Consider the following 13,821-nt stretch of genomic DNA (forward strand, 5'->3'; position numbering starts at 1 on the left):
AAAATTACTTAGAACCCCCAAACATTATATATATATATATATATATATATATATATATATAAAAAATTTTTTAGTAGACACCCTAGAGAATAAAATGGTGATTGTTGCATATATTTTATGTCACTCTGTATTTGCGCAGCAGTCTTTTTTAATTTTTTTATTTTTTTTTAAAACAAAAAACTTGCAACCACTAAAGTTGGCCCTTTTTTTTTGTATAATGCGAAAGTTTTACGCTGCATCTTTTTTATTCTAAGCAAAAAAATTGTGATTCTCATTTTGGCCAGAATCATGCAGCTCTACTTTCGTGCATACATATTTAAACCCAGTTTGTTCCCCCCCCCCCCCTCTTTTTTACTTTAACGCTGCGTTCACTCTTGTACGATGCAGGAACCAGCCTGATTCCAGTGCGGGTTCCCACGTCGCATGTCACTCGCAGACAGGATTCGTACACGAATTGGATCGCATGGGTGAGAACACCCTTGCGATCCGATTCCAGTGCGGGGAAAAAACGAGTCCCTGCACCTTTTTTCTGTGGGTATCCAAACGAGTTCAGCCATGCAACTGTATGGCTGAACTCGCATTGCTCAGACATTGCACGTGATCAGCACCTGCAGTGTGGGTACAAATCACATGCAATGTCTGCGAGCACACTAGTCTGAACCTAGGCTACTATTAAAGAGGGATTCCACCAAAAAAAAAATATTAAAAGCCAGCAGCTATAAATACTACAGCTGCTGACTTTTAATAAATGGACACTCACCTGTCCCGGGTTCCAGCGATGCCGAGGCCGATCGATCGCTCGGCTCTCGGCTGCTGCTGCCGCCACCATTCTAAGTGAGGGAATCAGGAAGTGAAGCGAATCGGCTTCACTTCCCGGTTCCCTACTGCGCATGTGCGAGTCGCGTCGCGCAATAGGAAATCTCCAAGCTGTCACTGGGACCCGTGTGTGTCCCAGCAGACAGCGCGGCAGGGCAGGAAATGGCGTAGACTCCCACGGGAGTCTATGCCCGGAAGTGGGTGTAAATGCCTGTCTTTGACAGGTCTCTCCACCCCCCTCCCCCCTGAAAGGTGTCAATTGTGACACCAGAGGGGGGGAGGGATCCGATCAGCGGAGGGTCCACTTTAGGGTGGAATCCCGCTTTAAATCCAAAAGCAAACATTTATTATATTACAGCTTACCAATTGTTACATGTGATGGATGCATTTTTTATTTTTTTTAATACTTTCTTTCTTCTATTTTCATCTGGTGATCCAGCCAACAAGTCTCCTGTTTTTCAAAAGAACAAGCTCTGCAGCAGAATCTATCAGTTACAGAGAGGAAACAAACCATCCAGCAGGGGTGCTTTGAATGATCAGCTTTTATTTATTTATGTAAAACATTTACCCCAAAAAGGAAAAAAAATCAGTTTGCTGTAACTGATTATAAAGTGTGGGCTGGACTTAGGTTTCAGTTTGTTAGTGTATTTAAATCTGCCATCGTATTTAAGCCTGCCTCCTCCCCAGACGGACAATGCTGCAGTCCAATGCTGCTGTCCAAATGTGTCCCCTGTTCTCCTGGGGGCACTCTAATATAGGAGGTGTGTTACTGTCCAGATCACTAGGTGTGAACAGAGAAAAAAGCCTAATGCCGCGTACACACGATCAGAATTCTTGTCGGAAAAAGCTCTGATGATTTTCCCGACGGAATTCGGCTCAAGCTGTCTTGCCTACACACGGTCACATCAAATTCTGATCATTTATAATGCGGTGACGTGACTAGAAAAAGAAGTTCAATAGTCAGTAGCCAATAGCTTCTGTCTCATAGTTGAATCTGAGCATGCGTGATTTGTGGTGTGTCGGAATTGCATACACACGATTGGAATTACCGATAGAACGTTTTTCTGATGGGAAAATTGAGAACATGCTATCAATTTTTGGCTGGCGGAAATTCGGATAGCTAAATTCCGATGGAGCATACACGCGGTCGCATTTTCCGATGAAAAGCTCTCATCGGTCTTTTTCTGGCCGGAATTCCGATCGTGTGTATGCGGCATTAGAAAAGAAAACTGATGCTGCCACCACATCTAGTGATTGGTAAGCTGCAGTATATTACATTTTTGGTTTGGGGTTTATTACCACTTTAATATTTTAACAATAATTCTTCTAACTGAACAAAATCAGAATTTCCTTAAAACATATTTGCTAAATTTTTAAATATATAATAAGGCTGTACAGGAGCTACTGTGTGGTCTACACGTGTTAGGTGTTGCTCTTCTCAGTTAGAGAAGCCTCCTTGCAGTATTGTTCTTAGTTGGCTTTCCCATTGAGGCCTATGAAGATTATGCTGTGCACATGCAATGCAGCATAGCCTTGCCAGCTGACAAGAGGACGGGAATGCTCGCCAGCATCCCTTACTGTACATCCCCCTGTCATCCATTACCCCATGTCACCCTGCACACCTGAAATTGCACATTGTTGTCACTCTGACACTAAAGCTGCCAGCTCTGTGCACCTCCCTACCTCCCAGCTGCCCTGAACTGCACCTCTCTGCCACTAAGCACCCCCTTGCCATACTCATTCACTCATAACGTCCATTTCACCCTGTACCCTTGCCACTGCCCTAAACCAAGAGCCCCAGCCTCCCCTGCTAGTCACCACCCCTGCCATTGGTTCCCCCTATCACCCAGCATGCCTGCCACAATGTCAGCCTCTACCCACTACACTTCTTCCTGTTCCAGCACCCTTGATGTCTTGACCTCTTGTCATTCAGCTCCCCTAAATCAGCAACCCAATATCAAACTGCAAACCTAATACTGAACCTTCTGGCATTGCTCTCCTGTGCCACCCAGCATCTCTGCCACTTCCCTTTCACTTCCCTGTCACTCAGCACCTCTGCCACTGCTTCCTTCTGCCATCCAGCACCCCTGCTATTGTGCCTACCAGACACCCAGTTCTCCTTTGGCTGCACCCTCTTGACACCTAGAACCCCTCATGGCTGACTTGGAACATGGAGATGCTGAGAATGTAGTTTTGTCTGCTTCCTCCCTTCCCTGAGATAATTTCCAGGTCCCTTTGGTGGGTTGTGTCTGCTTTCTACCTATTGCAAACGAATAAACAGGTCTTGAGAGTTGACATGCTTACAGTGTGGAGCATACACCACAGAAATGTATAGAATAGGAGACCCACCTCAAAGCTCCTATCAGTGGATTAGCAGTCTTGCACTTGTCAGGCTGCAGGACGATCTGCACATTGTGACCAGCACCTTTTATTTTCTCCAGGCTTTTCTCTAACATAAAGCTCCATTCACTTCATGATATCACCCACACCAAGGCACCCAACTGGAAGTATCACATGTCAAGCTTTTTATGTACATAGTTGCATCAACAGGAACCTTCCATGACAGAAAGTTGCCTGGCTATCATGCTGATCCTCCAGCTACTTAGTAAGTCGCTAACCTGGAGCAAGTATGCAACTATTACAAGCAGGTGAAGTCCTGACTTACATACTAGCTCTGAGTCCCTGCCTTCCAAATAAAGATGGTGACAATGATATGTGAATTTGGAAGCTCTTATACATTTTAGCTAATTGCTTATATATATATATATATATATATATACGATTTGTCTGATTTTATATGCTTTCAGATAAGTCTGTGGAGAATTGCATCGCTTATGAGTCCAAGGAATCAAGAACTGCATGATGTTTCTCAGACTGAATAAATCTGTATACCTAATTCAGACGAGTAGAACAACCAGGATTCACCAAATTTGCCAGGTTCTGAAATCAGTTTGCTGGTCTGTGCTTACTAAGTAGTGAAACTAGAGTACCTGCTATTCATTCCTATACCTGTCTATTTAATATCTATTTAACTATCTTGACATTTATATATGCTATGTGTGTATGTGTATATAATATATATATATATATATAATGTGTATATGTATGTGTGTGTGTGTGTATGTATATGTATATATGTGTATATATATATATATATATATATATATATATTTATAATACACATAGATATTTCATAGACAGGTATAGGAATGAATAGATGATTGATAGATTAGATGTGTCCCTGTTATCAGATATACAGTATGTAGATATATCGAGCTAGATGTGTATATATTTTTTCTTTTTTAAGTTGCACAGGCAGATTTTCATTTGCGTGAAATCTGCGTGTTTAAGAATTGTACATATATGTGTATATTTGAGAGAGATGTGTATATCTGTCTGTGTGTAAGGTGATAGTGATTTCTTCTTTGCTTCTGTCTCTCTCCTCTGTGTTGTCATTCAGACTGTGTCCTCATTATCTGCTGATCAATAAATTGAGTCTTCACGGAGATGTGAGGAGGCACGAAACAAACAGGAAGACAGAGAAATGGAGACAGAAGATACAGGTAATGTACCAAATAGAAAATGGAGCAGGAAAGAAGCATACGAAGAGGGTTGATGTAGATAAATTAAAGGGCATATGGAAAGAGCAGATTTATCTGTTTCAGGTAAATTGTAAGGAAAACAAGGAATGCAAAAAAGGCAGACAGTGTGGGTGAGAAAGTAGAGAAACAGGGGCGTTTTGCAAGAAGTCATGTAGCATAGTGCAGGCAAAATCCCGAATTTTACTACTACTCTTTAAATCACTTAAGTAACATAACTGGGGCACACATGCACAGAACTTTTGACTTTGTTTTTATTTGTAGGACTGAAATGTAGTATTAAATAAAATGAAACTAACAGAAAAATATTGGGGTATCCTGTGTAAAAAGTGACATCATTTTTTTTACCTGTACAAAAGGAGCGGGCAGGACAGGACAGGGGTACGTAAATGGGAAAGTATGCATTTTGCACAAAATGTGTACATAACAGGGTGCATTAAGCCATGATCTTGGACATGCAGTAATATTGCAGAAAGCATAAAACACTAGTCCAGACCAAAAGCAGACATGACCTGAATGGTGCACTGTGTAAGCACTGTTATAGACATGTGACAGAGTTGCACCTTGCCACAAATGACCACCACAAACTGAAGACAAATGCAGAGGTGAGGACAGGCAAAAAGCAATAATTGAGATGGCCATGCAGAGGGGGAATTATAGGAGACACATAGTGCATGTGAGGTAAGCATGTGAGAGGGAAGAAGAGACTGCAGGTGAAGGAAGATGACTAGTGTAGAAGACAGGCACACTAAATGGAGGGCATCCATGTCATGGGGCATAGGTGACAATAGGAAAGGTGAGAGATTCAGACTAAATTATCACACGATTACTAGAGAGTGACAGACAGGAGAGCAGATGTGAGACTCATTGTGAAAGAAAGAACCTCAAAAGAATTATATAGGTGTAAAGGGGGAGGGACCGTGTGAGGATTCAGACAGGAAAACTGTGGGAGCGAGGAAGCTACGGGAAGAGAAAACCAAAAGAAAAGTGTACAGAAAAAGATCAAAAGAGAGAGTTCAGCAGAGTGAGGAAGAGGGAAAGCGGGACAGAGAAAACAATGAAGTGAGATATTAATGGAATGAGTGAGCGAGAGAAGGAGGGAGAGAGAGAGATTATAGAATCAAAGAAAAAAAAATCAGCCCAGGGAGAGTGAGAGAGACAGAGCAGTGTTGACAGACAGAAATTAATCAATAGGCAGACAGGAAGAGAGACAGGGGAAAGAGAGAGGCTCTGAAAGAGAGACTGTTTCTAAAAAGAGAGGGAAAAGGAGAGAAAGTGAGAGAGGCAGTCAGTGAGAGGAGAGAGATAGAGGAGGAGAAGGGGGAGGAAGGGGGGCATCCATTTTTGTGGCGGGGATTTGAGCTGCTTTTGTGTAACTCTCCCTGAGAGATCGCATGCTTGATGAAAGGCCCTTAGAAAATGCAAATTGCAGCACGCATGAAAAGCACAAAGAGGCATCTCGCTGTCCCTGCCATGGGTTTAATTCTTCACCAACCACGTAGCGCTGACGTCGGGAGCAGATAATCTCTTCTCTGCCCGGGAGTGTGAGTATAACACACAGACTTTACTGCTCGGGGAACACTATTTTATCCATTTATTGTCCGGGATCGAGGACTCGTATCCCGCATCAGGGTCTGGGGAGGACGGATGGAGTAGTGTTTGGGAGGATGTGTTTTTTTACTGGAGTGGGGGATAATTTGGGTTTGTTTTTCTGTAAACAGTGAAAGAAGGGAGTGAAATAAAATGAATTATTGGTTAAAAAACTTAGCAGGTGCAGAGGGTTAGTAGAGAGGAGGGGGGGGAAAAGAGAGAGAGGGAGGGTAAAGAGACACACAGAAACGGGAGAGAGAAAGAGAGAGAGAGAGGAAGGGAGGAAAAAGAGGAGAGAGGGAAACGGAGAGAGGGGGCGGAGAAAGGGAGTGAGAGAGAAGGAGAGAAACAGAAAGAGGAACGAGAGAGCGTGAGAGAGAATCCTGTGAAGGATGCAGAGAGGCACCGGACGGAATGAGACCAGGGAGAAGGGAGACAAGTGTCAACATGTAAAAACTGAAATAGCTTGATTAAGAAAGACTGTTTAAAACCAGGAAAGAAACATTAAGAGAACAACAGAGCAACTTTTTCCCTTTAAGTGTGTGTTTTTTCTTCTCTCACTCTCTCTCCTTCTATACCGAGCATGGGGAAGGGGGGTAGGAAGAGGGGGAATGTGAGAATAAAGGAGGGAGGGTTAGGGGAATGAGAGGGTCTTTGTACTGTGAAGCAGTGGGGGGGTGAAGAGAATGAAGGAGGGGGGAGTCACAGAATAAGGTGAAAGGGTTTTTGGTGAAAGAAAGAGAGGACAGGGTGCAAGAGGGAGGGGGGAGAGATACAGGTTTAACCCTGTGCATCATGGAGTGAGCAGAAGACAGTTTGATAATAAGTACTTTAACCCCTGTCTGTGACAGAGCAGCCTGGGCTACTTTACATGTCTTCCTGTTGGCGGAGAAAGGGTTAAGTGGGGTGCAGCAAAGGGTGGGTTCTCACCCCCGCCCCACATATACATGCCCGCCTGTCTGTCTGGGGCCTGGGCAGGGAGGGGGTAGAATGAGGCCTTGTGATTTTCTGTCTCTCGCTCTCTCTGTCTCTATTACATGGCTGAGTGAGTCTGAGTAATGAATGTGTGATGAAATTACACGGGCGCACACATACACACAGGAATATGCACACTCACAGATACATACAGAAAGACACAGGCATGCAGAAAACTTATCAGCTCTTGTAAGTCTATCCACAGACAGCAGACAGAACCTGTCACACTGCAGTACACATATGAGATTACATGTACAGACACAGTTATGTATACAGTTACAGTGATGAACACTGGGCTTTTCTCAAGGGTATACAAACACGCACAGAAAAGTTATACATACATAGTCTCCAGGGTCTCTCTACAGAACGAAAACATAGGCACATATACCAACAGAGAAAGAAAAACACAAACTCCTCACTCTGCATTTTTCATTATTTTAGAATGTGCTTTCACACAGAGCAAGAGAAATAATTGGTGATCAAATAGTCATGAAAATACAAGGCAAACAAATGGGGTTTATAAGCTCCACACACAGGCATTTTATACTTAAAATAGAGGGCAAGGGGAGATGGTGATAAAATAGTTATGTAAATAGAAGGCATACAAAGGGGTTAACAGTCCTTGCAAACAACATGGATTATATCTTCTGCAAAGAATTTGTATACATTCACTCAATCTCAATATTTGTTTTTAGATAATAATACTGCTGTGTTGGGAACAATGCTGTATAATTTTCAGGATTAATATTCATTAAATTGCAGGAGACATGATCCTCCCATGTCATCTGTGCCCCAGAATCTATAATGGCGACTTGATTCACTGCAATAGAGGCACAGGTGCACCGACCTAAACATGCAGGGTTACATATATAGAAGATATCACACTCATCTACATAGTGGCATATAGAAAGGGTATTGGTGGCCACAGATATTCAGTGACCGGAATAACAGGATCAGCATGAATGCGTTTGCAAAGAAAAAAAAAGGGTCCTGCTTGTGATAGTTTACTATCTGTGATGGAAGATGATGTTAGAGATGGAGGTTCCTCCTGCTGTGAAATGCACGATAGCATGCATTACAGCTCTAAAGTATCAGTGCTCTCTGGGAGTGCTAGGAGAGCCAACCACCCATATGGTGCTATTGAGGAATGGAAGGTGAAAGTGTGCTGCCCACATGGTGCATCCCCGTAGGGAACACATGGTGGCCACACAGCTGATTCCACTGGCAGTGATGTCTGTAGTACAAATATAGACAGACTAGCTGCACCTGATAGCCTTATCTCATTCAGGATTCAGACTGTTATAGTAAAAAAATAAAAATCTATTCTGAATATTGAGCATTCCAAAGAAATATGTATATCTTATAAAATAATTTTGTCATTTTAAATGTCACGTATGCTGTTCTAAATATCTGTATTTAGTTCCCTTAATAGCACCCTATATTTATCTGAAAGAGCATGCCATACAGTATATAGACAATACAGTTAAAAAGTGACTAAACTTTTTTAAAAATTTAGAAAATATTTTATTTTACCCAAACTTTAACAGGAAAAACATACATGAACTCTTACAACCAGGCAGTCATTCTTTACTGTTCATACTGCAGTCAATCAATGGAAGGCGAAAGGCAATTGGTTGCTATTGGTTACTACACTTTTCATGCATTTTGTACTACCTATTTCTACAAACCTGACTAGCCGAGTTAAACAGATGTACAATCTGTGAGTAAAATGTAGGTTTTTTTTTAGCAGTGACTGCATGTTTGCTGTAATTTGCTGTTGTGATATTATTGCTAAGGGCCTTTCACAACAAAGTTCTGCAATTTTAAGTTTTGTGCTAGCTAGGTATACATATTGGGGACATTTAGAATGTTTAAGCTGGCTGTACTTGCTAATGTCTAACCCCTGAAATATCCCATTTACCTGACATACACCCACTGTTCCTTGCTTGTTGGCAATCTTCATGCTTAAAAAGCAAAAGAGACACCAGATTACTGCCATCACCAGCCTCCCTGTGCAGCTATTTACATTTTACATTTCACATACATACTGATATTTGTACAACTTTGTTATCATGTTACAATAATTGCCTGTGTTTGGTGCCATTATACTGCTCTGAAAATTATTCCTACTGAATATTTTGTGCTGTACCACAAGCCAGTGCAAACTGAGAAAATTAAGCCCCATACACACTATCGGATTTTCTGCTGATTTTTGTCTTCAGATTTACCAAAACCATGTAGTGCAAGAGCCTACCTGATTGCATACAAATTTAAACTCTTAAGGTTTGACCTCCTATTATATGTCTTTGGTAAATCTGAAGGAAAAAATCTGCAGAAAATCTGATAGTGTTTATGGGGCTTTAGATTGTCTTGTTAGGCCAGCCATACACGGTTCAAACCTCAGCCAGTTCAGCAGGAACCGGGCAAGATTCGAACCATTTGTGGGCAGGCTGAGTGTACTAAGTTAATTGATCGATCAACTTGGGCACAACCAGCCTGTCAGTTTCACTTGTGAGTATGTCTAGCGGCTACTAGCCGCTAGCAATAATCACTGTCTTCTCCCAGAAGGGAGGGCTTCCCCTGTCGACCCTTGCCGGGAGAAGACAATTCCTGATTCCCCTGTCAACACTGTCTGTTTGCACTGTGTATGGGCAGCCTTACTCATAGCACTCACTAGGATATTTGTGTCTTCCAACTTGCTGTAGAAAAACGGGAAGCTAACTGGGTGCTTTGGGTACACAGACTTTCTTTCCATACACTTCTCAGTGAAAGCTAGTAATACTAGGTTGAACATAGAAGGGAAGGTATCTTCTCTAAAACAGTGGCAGGTGAGTTATCTATACATCCTCACACAGGTTTAAGTCGCCCATACATGGATCCAAATTCGACCAGTTCAACAGGGAGCTGCCATATTTGGATTTATGTATGGACTAGCTTGTTGTACACAAGTTCATCTATCGATCAACTTGTGCTCAATCAGCCTATTATTTTTTTCTCAAAAGATCAGTGCCGCCGGCTATAGCTGGAAACACTGATCATTGTATTCTGCTGGTGGGGAAAGGTTCCCACCAGCAGAATACAATGGCTCAGCAGGAACGATTCCCCCATTCACATAGAATGTGTGGATGGGGGAATCTGCTAATTTTTTTTCTCGTCCAACTTGCTAGTTGAAAGAAAAAGTATGAATCTTGTATTGCCTGCCGTACTGAGCACAGGAACCTGCCGTAATGCTCACATTGAAGCAAAAGTAAAGAACTGGCCCTATGTGTATGGGGATTTTTCCAGCAAGTTGGAAAATCTTTCTGTGATAACCAGCCCATCGGAGGCATTTGTTGTCGCATGTAGAGCTTGAACTTTCTTGCTTGGGACCGTTTATGGCCATTTTATGTGAACTAAGAAAGGCTAGATATATTACCAAGTGTAATTTAGCATATAACTTGTATACCAGCATTGGTTGCCAAATCTGTTGCTTCAGTGATATCATTTTTGTTATTAATACCGACTTGATACCGAGTGCAATATACACACTGCAGCCTTGCAGCAAAGTGTCACAAATACAAAATAGTATGTATATGTAGCTGGAGTATGCCTAATATAGATATTATGTGTACATTGTAATAGGTATATTCAGGCCTTGCGCCTGGATAAAATGCCTCTGGTGAAATTGGCGCGGTAACTTTAGTCCTGGCCACAGCACAGTATAAATCTATAACAATGTTGAATAATTCACACAGTCTGCTCTTTCATTGGTCCTGCAGCATTTATTCTATTAATGTAGGAACTACTATAATGAAAGTAGGACAGACTGTGAGAATGAGAAATAGCAAGTGACACATGCCATTGCCTAGGGATACAGAGAAAGGTAAGTTTCAGTGCTTTGTTTCAAGTGTCATACAACTTTATTACATTGGATTGTGCTTGTCCTCATTCAGTTTTCAAGTGGCAGGCAGAAAATGGCAGATTGATAACAATCACCTTTGTGTCCTTGATCTTCTGATCCACTGCTTAGTTCCAATGTGATCGACTTCCAGGACCTGCTGCCTCTTCGCACATCTCTTGGATGTCGCCAGTGTCTTCTGTGAAACCAAAAACATAACAGAGTGACATCATAGGAGCAGGCCATAGACAGCTTGCAGCAGAATTTAGGATCAGGGACACAAAGGTGAAGCATTATTTACAGACATCTTATACTCAGCTGACATAATCCTATCTTGTTGGTGCATTTATGCACGGGTATAACCCTAATGAAGGGATGCCCAATTTTAAACTTAGATATCCAGTGGTGTTTTTTTTTTTTTTTTTAAACAAACTGGCCAGTTATGTCTAAATGGCACACTGAAAGGAAACTTTGGACCACAGCATAAAAAAAGGTTAATATACTGTTATTTATTAAAGATGCCACAGCATATTCTATGTGCCATGCAATGAGACACGTAAAATGCACAAATATAAACAATTTTCTGAAAGTTGAAGGACAGCATTCTTATTCAACCACAGAGTCACAGGAATTATATCGGACACACTAATGTTTTGGAGTCTGGGTAAATAACTTTTTATTGCATAGATTTCATTTATTTGGATAACATGCATAATATTGCATACTTGGCCGTAAAATTATGTGTTTCCCCCTGTTAATGATGCCACTGTTCTTTAGTGTAGAGATAAAGAATAACTCAAAGCTGGCCATACATTGAGAAGAATATAGTGACCCTGTTATCACCCTCCTGCCCAACATCTTTTGATTGAAAAATTGCCAAAATTATCAGCTGAATATCAGCTGCATACAGACAGATGTTACAGCTGTTCAAGTATTCTGACAGCTGCTGGCACCGGCTGTCAGAATACAATAGCCAGCACTTCATGATCATTCGTCCATGCTGTATAGTATGGTTAGTGGAATTGGTGCATTTCTTTCTTTCAGTCCACAGGACGAAAAAAAAAAACATCTATCAAGGTATGGCCAGCTTCAACTCTTCATCTATTGCTGAAGTATTCCTTCCATCTTATAATGGATTCTTTATGGTGATCTGTAAAGCAGCAAGTGCCCTCTACTACAGCTGCCTTGTCTCCTTGGAATTGTGAGCTGTGATCTTAGTTTTTATCTCCAGTACTACAGCTGATTAAAATAGCTATCCCAACTTAGCCACTCTGTTGTTGGCAGAAAAGCCCTGTTTTATTTTTTTCTACTGTAAACTAAAAATGGAGCCCTCTTTTAAACCCTCCAATATAGTAACCTGAATCCTCATCCTACTGCTGTTAACCTTTTTATTTAGTATTCTGTGATTATTGCTTGATTCATAACACCTCTCATGAACAGCTGTCCTCTGTTGCAATAAGGTTCATAAATATTCTTTGTAGTTATACAGTATATGAAGTGATTTTGGCCCCTAAACATGATCTGTATGTGCCTGTTTAAGGGGTCCACCTTTTTAGATTTTTGGTTCCCCTATTCGTAACGTTATGAGTTACATCATGCTGAAGATGTGTAGGAAAAGTATACACAGACTTTTTTTTTTAGTAATGGTAAAGATAGGGAAGTGAGCAAATTAGTGAAATGTAGAAGACAAATGTCTTTTACCGGTAGAGCAAGTGAATGGCTTCCCATTTCAGGACATTTTGATGTGTACATATTTGAAAATAACATATTAGAACACAATAGCACACTTAAAGCTATAAAGAAAAAAAGAAAAACGGAGTAAAGGTGAATAGATTTGATGCACTTGATGTGCTTCCCGTTTAATATAAAATATCTCACCTTTATGCTGGTACACACATACTGAGGCGGTGGCTCATGTGGGTAATACAACAATGACTGCAGCATTGTGTGCAATAGTCATTATGGGTATTACTATGCCATATGCATACTTAATACTGACAGGGATATGATGCATGTCATCTGAAGTGTCAGATCGTTGCATCTCTAACAGTTGTTTTGTACACGGCTGTGGAGGAACTGCTTGATTTCAACAATACAGAAGCAAGTACTTAAGCATCAGAGGCAAAAACTCTGCTATTTCCAAAAATAATTGCATTTGCACAATCCATATTGAGAGAAACTTCTGATGAATATATCTGTTTCCAGAGAGAAGCAGTGGTGCTTTTGAAGTAAATGTTATTATACAGTATTTTTTTGTGTTTTTGTTAAAGGCCCCTTTCACACTGGAGCAATGCGGGTGCTGGCGGTAAAACTGCACTATTTTTAACCCCCCCCCCCCCGCTAGCAGCCAAAAAAGGGTTAAAACCGCCCGCACAGCGCTGCTTTGTTGCCGATATAGCCACGCTGCCCCATTGATTTCAATGGGCAGGAGCGGTGTATACACCACTCCAAAGATGCTGCTTGCAGGAGATTTTTTACCATCCTTTTAGTGCACCGCTCCAGTGTGAAAGCCCTCGGGGCTTTCACACTGGAGTCACAGCAGCGGCTGTTTCAGGGCACTATTTTTAGCGCTGTAGCGCCTGCAAAGTGCCCCAGTGTGAAAGGGGACTTGTGATTACAAGTCTTGGTAGGAATGATGCACATACTGTAGCTCTTTCCTCTTTCTGTCTTATGTAGAAAGGTTTTGTGTAAATATTTACCCCAGATTATCTCTAAGTGCCCACAGAGATGTAAAAACTTTATTATTATGTTTGCCATCATCTTTATATGGTTTGAATAACAATGCTAATATCAATCACTAAACTATATGACAAACAACAAATGCTCCAGGTAACCAAGTGAAAATAATTATTTTTAATCAGTTTTTACATTATCATTCAGTCCAAACCAACCAGTTTGGATTTTTTGCAGAGTTTGCATCTCTCTGTTATAACATCAGTCCAGTACAGTACAAACTAAAATGTA

At 41.3% G+C, this 13,821-nt stretch overlaps 1 protein-coding gene across 4 annotated transcripts in view; it reads left to right on the plus strand.

Annotated features, from left to right (window-relative positions):
• ZNF219 (zinc finger protein 219) overlaps positions 1–13,821 on the plus strand; it is a 63,599-nt gene that overhangs the window by 15,967 nt on the left and 33,811 nt on the right. The window contains exon 3 of one of the 4 annotated variants that reach the window (XM_077461176.1): positions 4,277–4,379. The gene's annotated coding sequence lies outside the window, so the exon portion shown is untranslated. Of the gene's footprint in view, positions 1–4,276; positions 4,380–5,346; positions 5,960–6,317; positions 6,455–13,821 lie in introns of those variants that run through there. The other 3 variants (XM_077461175.1, XM_077461173.1, XM_077461177.1) reach the window with 3 other exon arrangements.

This window comes from Lithobates pipiens, unplaced genomic scaffold, assembly GCF_037356315.1.
Source record: "Lithobates pipiens isolate NorthernLeopardFrog02 unplaced genomic scaffold, aLitPip1_a1.2 Scaffold_3, whole genome shotgun sequence".
NCBI classification, from domain to species: Eukaryota; Metazoa; Chordata; class Amphibia; order Anura; family Ranidae; genus Lithobates; species Lithobates pipiens.